Here is a 12,818-nt window from a genome sequence, read left to right as displayed (position 1 = left end):
TTTAAAAAAAAGGGAAAACCCGGACACAAAGATTTCTGAGCTTTTGGGGGGGGGGAGAGAAATGAGTTTTTGAACTACTTTTAATGAAATCTGGATGGAGTCCGGATTTTCCCAGACATTTCCGCATTTTCCGCCGTGACGCTGTTTACTTGATCTGAATACCGGCTGTGTCTAGGAAATTCCAGACGTACGGCAAAGTGGAGGGGAGTTATAAACGTTCTCAACAGGGAAAGTGTCAGGGGTAGAGTTTTACCTGTATCGCCAGTTAAAAGAATCAGGTAGCCGGTGATGTGAAAGACCTATGTCTGAAACCCTGGAGAGTTCATAGCAGTCAGAATAAATATTGCAGAGCTAGGCCATTTCCTACAATCCTGAAATAATAAATTCATTTTAGTTATGCATGCGGGGCAGGGCCAAGACCTGGAATGGAATGTCAGGCCACTGACAATAGGTTAAGGCTTGGAGAACAAGCCCCTTGTGCACCCATAGCACTGTGCCTGAACCCCCCTCTTATAACACTAGAATTTAGGGGCATCCAATGAAGCATAGTCAAATTATAGTATCACACATTTTAAAGGGAGGCGGGTGGCGCTGTGGGTTAAACCACAGAGCCTAGGACTTGCTGGTTGGTGGTTCGAATCCCCATGATGGGGTGAGCTCCCGTTGCTCAGTCCCTGCTCCTGCCAACCTAGCAGTTCGAAAGCACGTCAAAGTGCAAGTAGATAAATAGGTACCTCTCAGGCGGGAAGGTAAACGGCGTTTCCGTGCGCTGCTCTGGTTCGCCAGAAGCGGCTTAGTCATGCTGGCCACATGACCCGGAAGCTGTACGCTGGCTCCCTCGGCCAATAAAGCAAGATGAGTGCCGCAACCCCAGAGTCAGGGGTCCTTTACCTATCACACATTTTGATGGCTTTAAAAGAGGATGGCACAAATCCCCAAAGCTATCAATTGCTACTGGTCATAATGGTGATTTTCTGCCTCCAGTGTTGGAGGAGACTGCAACTGCAGTCAGGTCTTGCCTTCTGGCTTCCCATAAGCATCAGATCAGCCACTGTGAGAGCAGGATCATGAACTAGATAGACCATTGCCCTGATTCAGCAGGGCTCTTCCTATGTTCTCTGGATTAGGAGGACTCGTACCATCTCTTGATCTGTGCTCAGATATTTGGGGATGTTCCCTAAGGCACCAATGCAACTATTTTATAGCAATATGGGAGAGAAACCCCAAAGTCTGTCTAGCTATCAAATGTCTTGCAAAGCGAATGCGGGCTGTTCCTTTGCTATTCCTATTGTTTTTTCAAGTCCCAGCATCTTCTTTATTATTATTATTCTTATTCTTTATGGTGGAAGGTGGGTGGAAGGGATGTAAAATACTACCCACTTTAGTCTTTCAAGGGCCTGAAATCGAATTTGCCCTTTCATGCATCGGGTTCCATAAATTCCAGAAATACAAGGACAGAAAAATCAATGCTCAAAAGGGATGGATCATTCTCATACCTACCCACTGGAAGAGATGGCTTGAGTTGTATCAGATCTGTCAATAAGGTTGGTGCAGCGTGTCAGTGTTTTTCAGGGAGAGCAATGCCTTTTGTTTTGGTGGGGGAAATAGAAGCACTTGTGCAGGGGAAACACTGTAGGAAGAACGTGGCCCTTAAAAAAATATCCTATGGCAATGTTCACCATTATCTGATCCCCATCTCTTAGACCAGGGATGGGAAACCTGTAGATCTCCAGATGTTGCTGCATTTCAGCTCCCACCACCCACAACCATTGCCCATGCTGTCTGGGACTGATGGGAGTTGGAGTCCCAAGAACCTTTGGAGGGACCACAGGCTCTCCATCTCTACTGTCAACTTTTTCAGACATTCTTTCCTGTTGTAGTTTAATCCCAAATTGTAGTTGTTCAGTGTCTAGCATGGCCAAGAATAGAGATGGGGAATCTGTGGCCCTCAGGATGCTGTTGGGATCCTATTCCCAATCATTCCATCTAGCTTGGCCAATGCTCAGGGATGATGGAAGTCATAGACCAACAAATTCTAGAGGGCCACAGATTCCATATCACTGTATTGAATTGTTATACTTCCTATCTTCAGGGAAGTTGCTTTCTCTGCTGATGCACCTGTCGAAGAGCACTGTGGAGAAGCATTCTCAATGAGTTCTAACTAAGGCAGTGCTGGGGAACCTGTGATCCTCCACATGTTGCTGAACTAGAGTTCCCGTCAACCATGAGCATGTGACAAGAGTGAACCAGCAGTAAATCACACTGTGCATGCTGGAGTTAACCCTTTATTATTAAGAACAGGATCTGCACAGACTTGGCAGAATATCAGGCTTAATGAGCGCAGGAACTCATCCCCAGTAGGTCTTACCCCATGGATCAGTTGATGAGACTAAAAATCCCTGCCTCCCCACAGCTTCCTAAGTCCCCTCCTCCCCTAGGGCCTTCTCAAGCAATCTGAGACTACGCCAACACACCTGTTTTTGCTCCTCCAGCTTCATACTTCTGCTGGTCCTGTATTCACATTTTCAGCAAATGGGCACATTTTTATAGACTTTATTTAGTTGGAGAATTCTGCATAGCCAAATCTGAAGAAGTGAAAATTTTGAAAAATTGAAAATTTGGTTCTTATATTGGTTCAGGAATTGAAGATTGGGTATATTTGCATTAAAATACAAACCAAAGCAAATTTCTCCCCCATCCCTCCCAATGATTATGACCCTTATCAAGGGCCCTTCATGCCACAAAGTCATCTAAGCATAAGAACTTTGCCTGCTCACCTACTCCCACTCCCTCTCCCTATCTCATGGGCCAAGAGGGTTTGCACCTGAGCCCAACAGTGGCAGCTGGATCCTTCAGTCACTGAATTAATCTAGCCACCCCCCACCCCAAAGTGAACACATTTGTATGGAGCAAGTCACTCTGCATTCATGTTTGAATGAAGGCCAGACTTTTTTCTCTTTTAAAGAGGGGGTAAAGAAAGATCAGCCTTTGAAATAAGCAGTCTCACTCTGAATAACACACGCTGCCTCTTTCTAGCGACATGAATTGCAGATGAAACACTACAAGTGTCTCCTGGAAGTTCTGTTTCTGATCTCATCCGGGGCTGTTGTTCCAGCATGCTCGCCTTTGATATGCAAAATTCCTTTCCCCCTGCCCCCACTTCTCGACTGAAGCACTCGATGTAACTCATGAAATGGTAAACCTGGGAATTCGCCCAGGAGACACGGAGTGTAAAAATGCAAATCGACAACTCTAAAATTGATGAGCATGTACGCGGACTGCTTACAAGATGTGTAGTTTTGGTCTCCATGCACAATTCTAACGAAAGGATACCCACTCCATTTTGTTAATGCTCTTGTGGCAAATAAGTATAAATGAGGGCTAGAAAAGGGACAAATCCTGGAATGTCCATTCTTGTAATTTCTGATCCTCTTTCAGCATTTATAGGCAGGCCTGCCGAAGTATAATTTGCATTCAGTTGGAAATGACTGGACAAGAGAATCTAACAGAGATGGTCTCCTGACCCTGAGAGTCATGGTATAGGTATGGTATAAGTGGAGGGAGCGGGTGGCACTGTGGTCTAAACTACTAAGCCTCTTGGGCTTGCCGATCGGAAGGTCGGCGGTTCAAATCCGCATGGTGGGGTGAGCTCCCATTGCACTGTCCCACCTCCTGCCAACCTATCAGTTCGAAAGCATGCCAGTGTAATTAGATAAATAGGTACTGCTGTGGTGGGAAGGTAAACGGCATTTCCATTCGCTCTGGTTTCCGTCACGATGTTCTATTGCACCAGAAGCGGTTTAGTCATGCTGGCCACGTGGTCCGTAAAGCTGTCTGCAGACAAACGTCAGCTCCATCGGCCTGAAAGTGAGATGAGTGCCACACCGCATAGTCACCTTTGACTGAACTTAACTGTCCAGAGGTCCTTTACCTTTTACCTTTATGATTCTGGGTCCCTTAGCAGGTTTTTGTCTGTGATTAAACACCACTTATAACTGGTAGCTGAAGGTATGAACTGAATCTATTAAAAAGCATTGCACTCAAAACTGGGTAATACTGTATTCAACTTCGGACCTGAGGTGGTTTTACTGGCATGGTTTTGCAGTACCAAGTAACTCCCCTGGGGGGAGTAGTTTATTTCATCCATATGGGATGTGGAACCTCAGGCGCAGAGGCCAAATGCATTCTCTGTCTGGCCTATATGCCATATACATGTATAAATGGCTTCTAAGTGGTTTCCAAGTATAAAACCAATTATAAAATTGATACATAATTAAAATATGCACTAGAGCAATTCCATCAAAAGCACTACAAATATCTTTAACTAACATTTGCAATAACACAAACTTGATTTAAAGAGTTAAAGGAGTTGAAAGATTGAGTGGAAAAAAATGAGATCAGGAAGGTCAAGTTCAGGGGAGTGCTGGCCTAAACAGAGCCCGCAGAATGCCAGTATTGATAGGGCCTTGCTTATTTCAGCAGAGAAGGCATTACACAACACTGGTACCATTGGTGCTGTGGCTCCTTTAAGAGCCAACACTGGGTGCTCACTGGTAAGAGCTGCTTTATTCAGCTGGGCCATCATTAGCTTTATTAAACATGACCTGAATTCCCACAGGTCTTCCCCCTGCATTTCAAAGAGGTCATGCTTGAGCTCCTGAACAGATTATGGGCTGCTGGCCAAATATCTGTAGAGTCAGGAGCTGCTCGAGCGCTGTCCTGCTCACCGGCTAGATCCAGGCAGCAGTGGTGGTCAGCATCCCAAGGTTATTCTGCATTTCCCTAATGGATCTCCATGCATAATGAATTTGCTCATTAACAGATTGATTGGGAGGAAAGAGTTGGCCGCTAAAGCCAAGGGTAGGTCTTCAAGGTTCCTTAAGAGACTTGTGATTGATGACTTAATGGGACCCAGTCCTGCAGATATGGACTTCAGGAGGGTTACTTGGGTCAGACCCCATTCTGGTGCACTGGACGTTTTTTGTGCAAATCTCTCCACCTCCCCCCACCTATAAATTCATGTATTTGTGCTGAAATTAGAGCTACACCGAATATTTGCTGGGTCTGATTTTGGAGAAGAAATGAGCCACTTACATGAGGCAGACTTTTCTTTTTACTCTGGACACCTCATTTGCATCAAGATTCACTTTGCTTCACCATTATTTCACCCTATGGGTGTGGTGCTTCTATGCTGTCCCCCCTCCCCAGTAGCTGCTGCTTTGTCACTATTGTGTGGGTGACCCTATCATACCTAGCCAGGCAGCTTTCAATGAATGGGATGTTGTTGCAATGCTATATAGCTGACAGGATTCGGCGAAGGCAGAGATGGGGAACCTTTTCCAGTACATAGGCCACATTCTCTTCTTTCCAATGAAGGCAAAATTTACTTTTGCGAAGTATGCTAATTTCTACACACACACACACACACACACACACACACCCATCTACCTTTCCAACCGGGCAATTGAAAGGCATGATCAAAGTTCAAGGACACATTCCAGCCAGGCAAAAACCCTTGGGTCAGTGATGGGGAGGAAGGGAATATGGCCCAAGCAGAGTCTTGTGGTTGGAAGAGAAATTCAATTCAGTTTGCATTCAAAAGTGATCCAACCTAATTCACACTTTTTGTAACGATGCACTAACTGAAATGCATCCGTCCTTTGAAATTTGCAGTTCTCCGAATTTTGCATTGCAGTTCTCCAGTCAAGTATTGTGTACTCCCCCCCCCCCCAAAAAAAGAGCACACAGTGTGGCAAACTGCATACAAATGGTGAAAATAGGGGTGATTGGGACCATCAGAATACAAGAGGAGCCCTGCTGGATACAGACAGTGGACTATCTAATCTGGCATCCTGTTCTCTCAGTGACAAAGCAAATGGCTGAAGGAAACTTTTAAGCAGGACCCAAACACAAGAACATTCTTCCTTCCTGTGGTTTCCAGCAACAGCTTTGCAAAATAAAAAGTGTATGTTAAGCAAAATTGCATGCAAAAATGTGTATAGCAGGAGAAATTTGCACTAAAATGCTGGTGAATTTCCACGAGTCCTTAAAAAAATAAATCACAAATCAAAGTGGGAATGTGGAGAACTGAAATGCCATAGGGGAAAAGGAAACCCAAAATTGACAGATTTTACCAACCCTACCTAAGGGCGGGATAGAGATGTTTGGTGGGATGCCCTTGGTCCACAGTCCTGATGTTTCCCACTTGTGTTTTGGGGGCCCCAATTGCATCCATACTTTATTCTTCTCCTGCCCCCACCCTCAAACACAACACCCCCTTCCCTGCTGACACAAACCCTCCTCTAATCTTTCCTTCGTACCTCATAAGCTGAACAAACAACCCTTCTCCTGCAGGTCTGTGTGGGCAAAGTTAATTATCTCCAAAATAGCTTCCAGAAGCCTCAAATCAATTTATGAAAACAAAAATTAACTTTCCATATAAACATAATTACAAGGAAACAACAGTATCCCAAGCGCTGGTATGAGTGTTCTTCTGGAAGCCGGGAAGAGAGCCAAATGAGTTCATTAGGCAATGTAATTAATAACACTCTCCCCCTTGCTTTAGGAAGCTGTTTATGGTCCTCAGAGCAGTTAAAAAAAAAAAAGCACTACACAATTGACAGGTTTTAAAGGTGTTTCAGTGATCAAGACAGTGGCTTTTCAAAGAGGTAGAGGCAGTGCTTTTTTCTGGGGGGGGGGACACAGGGGTACACATACTCCTAAATATTTTGTGAATTTAGGTTTGGCCTCATTGAGGGGCAGTATTTCAATATGAGTAGAAAAATTAAACATTTTTAAAGAAGAAAAGCACTGGGTAGATGAGTTTTTGTAATTTGAAGATATTCAAGAGGCACTGTCAAGTTGAGACAGACATCTTGCCCTCTTCCATCTCTATTACAATATTTTTTTTTTTATTAGCAGTATACCTACCCTGTCCTTTTGCACAAAAATTATGTCAGAGCAGCCTTCAAAAATCAGTCATTTCCATCAGGCACACAGTCTAAAGGGGTCATGGCACAAAAAGAAAAAAGGAGGAGGACGGAGGAGGGAGGAGGGAAAAGCAAGCTCAAGCACACAACCTCTTCAAGTTACAGTCAGTGCCAATGATGGCTTTGGCTTTTTTGCCTTGGATAAAGAGCAGCCCCTCCCTGGAAGCTCTCTTCCTTCTCCAGATCAGATCTAGAAGAGGAGCAGGTGACAACATCCAGGCAAGAAAGATCAGGGCAGCTCCTGACACAAAGTTCTTCCTTCTGAATATTGCTTATTATGTAGTACATCAGGCACCATATAGCTCAGTGATACAGCACCATTCTATTCTCTCAACAACCCAGTAAGGAATAGGGATGGTTGGATTAGTCAATTTCCATATCTGTTCTGTTGCATTTTGTGCAGGGCTTGGGGGGAGGGGGGAATCAGAACTACACAAACACATAAATAATCTAATTTAAAGTATGTACACTTCCCCTAAAGTACACATTATATGCATCATTTTACACATAGCCCCTAAAATGTGCATTTCCCTAACTGTTTTTGGTATGGCATTGCCAAAATTGACAGTGGCAACCAAAGGTTCTGTGTTCCAATCTATGTGTTAGTCTGGGAGGTGCAAATTAGGTGAGAACCAAATGAAATTCTCCTTCCCTGGGGAGGAAAGATAAGCTGAGAGCATAAAATAAGATGGGGCAAGGATTGTAGCTCCACGTCAAAACATCTGATTTGCATGCAAAATGCCCAAGGCTCTACCCATGGCATCTTCAGATAGGGCTGGGAGAGACTCTGACTGAAACCCTTCACTGACTGCAAGTCAGTGTAGACAATACCCAGCCAAATGGGCCAATAGCTTGACTCAGTATAAGACAGCTTCCCATGTCACTAGGGTATGTGTTATCCAAGGTAACTAAAGCGAGTCTCTATAGCCTAGTGAAAATTCAAACCCAAAAAACCTGCTCAAACTCCAACATCCTCACAATGTCCTTTCCTATGTGTTCAGCAAGGCTGGATCGACATTGACCTCCTAAACGTTTTTTGTTTTTGTTTTTTTAAAAAAATATATTCTATAATGCTTAATGGCAGTTTTCCATTGCCAGCGGTTCACTGCTCTGCAGAGCATTAAAATGCATTAAAAAATGCATTTTAATAACGCATTTTTAACGCTATAAGTGACAAGTGTAGATCCGCCCCAGCATGTGAAAACTAATGAATGGAAATGACTAAATTTTAATTATTTTGTATGCCACCCTTCATCTGAGTATCCCAGGGCAGTTCACAGCATAAAAACACAAAATAAAAAACAAAATACATAGTACATAGTAAAAACAAGAGCAAAACAAACCCATAACCCCCTCTTCCACAAATACATTCTGTCCATTAAAAGCAGTGGGTGTGTTCCAAGTAGAACTTAGTTTGAGACTAAGTTGTTGCCCATGAAGGCTCTGTTCTACATCCACAGTATATTTCTGGGTATCAGTTTCTCAGAATCACAGGTGGGGAGAGTTTAGTTGCACCCCTTTTCTGCTTGGGGGCTTACCATAGGCATCTGTTGGGCTACTGTGTTAATAGGATGCTGGGCTAGATGGACCATTGGCCTGTTCCAGCAGAGCTCATCTAAGGTTCTTATGAATACAATCCTTGGCTTTGTTTGTTTTTCAACTGCTGAAGAAGCAGAGCATCAGCAGTGATTCCCTTTTTCACTCATCAGAGAGATGCAAGGTAGGAACAAATCTAGGTTCCTTTATCAACCCCCTGATCGCGCCTCTCAGGAAAGCATTTGTTAATTACCACTTTCATTTGCTGCATGGCCTACAGCTCCTCTGGAATGCTCTCAATTAATTCCTTGCACCACTGGTATTGCATTTGCCAACAACAAAGGTCACACCAAGTGAATAGTTAAGTAGCATGTGATGGAAAGCAGGCAACTCTGCAGCTGAGTTAAAGATTCCCTCCCCCCTTCACCCAAGTACACCACAGTAGAGCAAATTAGTCTTTACAGGTGGACAGTGGAAGCCAGAGATTGAATTAGAAAGGAAATATTTGATCAGGAAGGGATGCGTAGCTGCTTTTTCTAACACACGCCAGAATGTTAGGGTAGGATGCTGACTTGGGTTTTATGTTTTCCCAGCTTCCCCATTGCCAAATGGTGTTGTCTAGTTGCTACCAACTCTGGTACTGCCTGGTAGTGAGGCAAAGGAGCTGTCCAGCAGACAAGAAGTATGATTCAGAGTTAGGTTGTTGAAACAGCAGCAGAAGCTGTGCACTTGAGTAGCATTTACTTACTTACTACTTACTTACTTATTTTTTACCCACCTTTCTTCCAAGTTAGTATTCAAGGTGGCTTACAACATTTCAAAAACCTAAATTATAAAATACAAACAAATGAAAACAAACCAGTTAAACACAATAATTAAATTACATCAAACATGTTTAAAAGCAGCAATTAAAAGACAGTTTGCCCTGATCGTAGCCCAGTGATCAGCATTGTCTGCAACTCAGTTGTCAAAGACCTGTCTGAATAGGAAGGTCTCCGCCTGCCAGCAGAGGGACAGCAAAGAGAGCGCCAGTCTAACCTCTCCTGGGAGGCAATTCTACAATAAGGGAGCAGTCAATCTGAATCTATTGGTTTGGTTTCTACTCTCTGGAGCAGCAGAAAACAGGCTTGCACCACCTTCCATGTGACAGCCCTTCAGGTCTTTGAAGATGGCTATCATAACATCTCTCGGTCATCTCTTCCCCAGGCTAAACATACCCAACTCCTTCCACCATTTCTCATGAGACTTGGTTTCCAGCCCTTCTCCACACACATCCCAGCTTGTCATTTTCCTCCTTAAACCGCGGTGGTCTTCTTACAGGCGTAAGGCAACATGCTTGTTGGTGAACCAGAGCACACCACAAAGTATTGAAAAAAGAACAAAGGTGCAAGCAAATTTCACAGCAAACTGTGACTCTGTTGATGGGGAAAGAGGAGGGAGAAGCAAACAAGTCAAAGAGCACAGGATGTTCTCAAAGATCATGCCTGATAGAGCAAGATTACAGTGTCCTTGAGGCCTATTGTGATTTTGGCTTGCAAAAGAAGATTACCGTGTATCTGATCCGCAAGAAGGATTAGCAGAGTTTGAAGCAGGAGGAACTGAAGTGTGATACATCCAAAGGTGAGAATGCAGGTGGAAGGTTACAGCCAATCTCTTACTAATGAGAGCTGAGATGTATGTCAACTAGTTATCTGTTCCAGCCAAATGTTCCCGTTTAGAAAGAGACTCTTTGAAATCTGTGCAAAGAGGCTTCCCGTTCCATAAGTATCACACCCCCAAATCAATATTGGTTGTGCAAATGCACATTTCAATTTGGTAATTCAAGCATCTGAAATAATTAGCGGCGAGAGACCCCATTAGCTAAAGTGGTACCTCAGGTTAAGAACAGTTTCAGGTTACGAACGTATCTCCATAACGAATTAAGTTCTTAACCTGAGGTACCACTGTACAGTGGTACCTCGGGTTACATACACTTCAGGTTACATACGCTTCAGGTTACAGACTCTGCTAACCCAGAAATAACCTCAGGTTAAGAACTTTGCTTCAGGATGAGAACAGAAATCCGGCGCCGGCGGCACAGCAGCAGCGGGAGGCCCCATTAGCTAAAGTGGTGCTTCAGGTTAAGAACAGTTTCAGGTTAAGAATGGACCTCCGGAACAAATTAAGTACGTAACCAGAGGTACCACTGTATTTTGAAGAAGAAGAAGAAAGAACGAATTCCTATGCCCCACAAATAACCCAGAGATGCATTTTAAATAAAAGGACACATTCTACTCACGCAAAAAAACACTGATTCCCAGACCATCTGCAGGCCGGATTGAGAAGGTGATTGGGCCGGATCCTACCCCCCCGAGCCTTAGTTTGCCAACCTATGTTATACATCAGTCTTCCCTAACATGGTATCCTCCAGGTCTTACTGGAATCCAGTTCCCAGCAGCCCCAGTCAACATGATCAATGGACAGGGAGGATGGCAGTTGTAGTCCAAAAGATCTGAAAGGGACTAGGAAAGGGAAGTGTGCCATATATACATATATATATATACATATACATATACATATACATATACATATACATATATGCATGTATGATGTTGTGATCAGATCCCCATCTCTTTTCCCATCAGTCTATGCTCCCAATTTCTAGTAAACAGCATGGTGGTCATCCCGAAATGCGCCTGTGATCAGCCTTCGTTGGATTCCTCCCAGCTCTCCTGTGGATCTTGTGCTCCTCATTGTTGATACTCTAATATGCTTCTCATTATGCCTTGTTATAGGAAAATTGAGTTTCCGCTGAAATCTGCAGTACTGACTTATTAGTGCAAGTAACCATGCTGCAGAAGCCATTGCCGCCGCCCCGCCATTGCACAAATCAGGCAGCACCAGATGGCATTTATCAGGATATTGACCATAAATCTTTGCAGTGGAAACTGAAGAAGAAAAGGGAAAAGGCATAATTGCTCATTAGTATCGTACAGGCCCTTGCTTTGTATTTAGAAATTAGCCCGGCACAGGCTGGCATTTATTTTCATTAACTGTTAATGCTAAAACAAAAACAAAAAACAAAAAAAAACCCTGCTCATTGTTCTCTGCGGTGTCCTTGTTACTTACCATCCCAAAGCAAGTAAACAGTGGGAGATCACAGTCTCATTTACATTGGGGCAAGGCAAGAGGAGCTGAGGGAGTAATGTTAAAATACGCTATTCTATTTGGGACAAGAGTCACAACACACTCCAATAGTCCTATTTAACAGGGGTAGTCATTTTTTAAAACTATTTTCTGTCCCTGGTAAGTGACTGCCCTTTTTGCCTCACTTTTTTGCTCCTCCTTTTTAGATCCCTTGCTAATATTTTGTGAAGTGTGACTTCCTAGGTTCTGATCCTAAGGTCTCAATCATAAAACCCATAATACATAAAAAGAACTTTGCTGAATCAGGCCAAAGGCCCATCTAGTCCAGATTCCTGTTCTCACAGTGGCCAAACAGATATTTACAGAAAGCCTGCAAGCAGGACCTGAATGCAACAGCGGTCTTCTCACTTGCGATTCCCAGAAACTGGTATTCAGAGACACACTACCGCCAACAATGGAGGAAAGCTATAGCCATTGTGGCTAGCAGCCATTGATAACTTTATCCCCCATGAATTTGTCCTATCCTCTAGGTTGGTGACCATCAATCCACTTCATCAGTGTGTCCTGAATTTTCCAACATTCACCTTAACTGAGTGTCCCTAACTTCCAGTACTTTGAGAGTATCATGAAAGGAGTTTTGCACAACTACAGGCCTTGGGCTTAATGGATTTTCTGAATCACGTTAAGGGGCCACCAACATTGGAGGGGGGCAGTGTGCACTTGTGGAATGTTGAGAAAAGTGCTGTGGTTGGAAGTAACAATATAGGTGTTGTTGGTTGGATGGTGTAATGAGTATGGGTTGCTCGTGCGTAAGTTGCCGCCTCTCCTGGCTATGTTGCCTTGTTAAACCTTTCTGTCTGGACAGCCCTTCACTCCGTGGCTGCCTCAGTCGCTAGCAGAATCCTTCAGTGGGCGTTTCTTAAACCTTTTCCAACATAAAAGTTGTTTGATGCCAAGTCTCCTCTTACTCTCCCTGCGCGGAAGCCTTCTGCGCAGGGAGGGCGTGGGTAGCGGAGGACCCGTGCTCTCCCCGCTGGTGTCCAGTGAAGAGTCCTGGAGCCCTCTCGCCAATTCCCCCATCTGCCCCCCTTTATCCCTGGTGTTGCGCTGATTTGCTTCCCCATCTGCTGAGCTGCCTCTCTCCCTGCTGGGCCCTTCTCCAGCATC

Source organism: Podarcis pityusensis, assembly GCF_964106645.2.
Source record: "Podarcis pityusensis genome assembly, chromosome: 16".
Classification (NCBI taxonomy): domain Eukaryota; kingdom Metazoa; phylum Chordata; class Lepidosauria; order Squamata; family Lacertidae; genus Podarcis; species Podarcis pityusensis.
Note: the sequence above shows the minus strand (reverse complement) of the source record.